Raw genomic sequence first — 1,704 nt, 5'->3', positions numbered from 1 at the left:
AGCTGTAGAGGGCGCAGCTCACTGGCCCATGTGGGAATTGAACAGGCAACCTCCGGGTTGTGTTGAGAGCATGGCGCTCTAACCACCTGAGCCACCAGGCCGGCCCTGACTAAGAGTAATTTTAAACATCAGTGGCCACTTTAGGGAACTTTTGAGATTCCCAAACATAATTTTCTGAAAACTAAATAGGATAGTAACAGTGCTGTAACTAAGAAAGGAATGGAATGCCTATTTGGAGTGGTATACTGAGTCTTCCAAACAAGACTGCAAATCTAAAGTTGCCTTTTTACAAAATAAGTCTCAAAGTTAACAGAGACAGTTAAAAATTTTAAAAGAGGCAAAATGTCATCTGAAATCTTGTGTTCTCCTTCTACAATACTGCCTTGCCCTTCCCCACTGCTCTTTTATCTCAAACTCCACTTCCGACACCATCTCGTTCCTCATTGCTGCCACCTCCGCTTTCAACTCAACCCCCAGGAGCACCTTCTTTTGAATCTTCTCCTCTCTGTTTTTCTTCAGAACTTATCAGTACTTTTCAATTTAAGATTATACCCTCTGGAGACCCTAATAAACCCCACATCTCCTATGTCCCCTGGAATAAAGCTATTACAAGCCATTATAAAGGAATTTCCTAAGGTAACAGGATTCTAATAAGTTTGCTGAGGAATTCGATATTACTCTTCAGGCCTATCAGCCTGGGTTTTGTGATTTGTATCAGCTAATCCATATGTTGGTTGGTGAAGCCCAAGCTACCCATTGGATGAGGATTGCCAGATGGGAACATCCTGAAGGGATTTAGAAAAGCAAACCTCCAATTATTGGGAGGAAAGCCAGGGAACTTGCTCGAAAACTACATCAAGCAATTCCTAAGGCCTTCTCAAGTTCTATCAATTGGAGCAAAATTCACACTTGCTCACAAAGGCCTGATGAATCTATTCATGACTATTATAATAGGTTTCAAGTAATTTTTAAGGAAAATTTTGGTGTTCCTTCTGTTCATGACTATTATAATAGGTTTCAAGTAATTTTTAAGGAAAATTTTGGTGTTCCTTCAAATGTGGACACCACATATGTAACCTTTAATTGTTTGTTTGTCAATGGGCTAAATAAAATGCTATTCCTCCTGGTTAGGAGATCCAGGATGGGATAAGGATTTATGCTTTCTCTAAACTTGGTAAATTTGGCTAATGAGCTTGCTAGTACCCTACATGGGCCACCTAGAAGTAAGATTGCCAAGATTTTTGACTTTCAACAGTGGCAAATAAAAGGCCCTGTGGAAAACCAGAGAACTCCAACTTTTTGCCACTCCTGCAAGGAGCAAGGACACTGGAAAAGAGATTGCTGTAAGTTGAAGCATACAAAATGCTCTCTGCCTACTAACGAGTCTCTTTAAGGCCTTCCTAATTCCCAGTGATGGGGCTCCGAGGAACTACAGGGGCTTTCTCCAGTCCTTCCCCCTAATCATCTTGGAGAAACTTCTCTTCAAATTTGGGAAGAAACTATTTATGCTCTAATTGATACTGGTGCTTCACTCTCAGTGCTCACCCCACTGTTATAAACAAGCCCCTGCCTCAGAGTAATAAGATAGGGATTTTAAATAAACCACAACAGATTCATGTATCTGAACCTATTCCATTTTTTTAGGTCCCTTAAGAGATTAACATTGTTTTCTCCTTAGTTCTTCTGCCCCTACCCATTTATTAG

Source organism: Rhinolophus ferrumequinum, chromosome X (genome assembly GCF_004115265.2).
Source record: "Rhinolophus ferrumequinum isolate MPI-CBG mRhiFer1 chromosome X, mRhiFer1_v1.p, whole genome shotgun sequence".
NCBI lineage: Eukaryota > Metazoa > Chordata > Mammalia > Chiroptera > Rhinolophidae > Rhinolophus > Rhinolophus ferrumequinum.
This window is presented reverse-complemented; position numbering follows the sequence as displayed.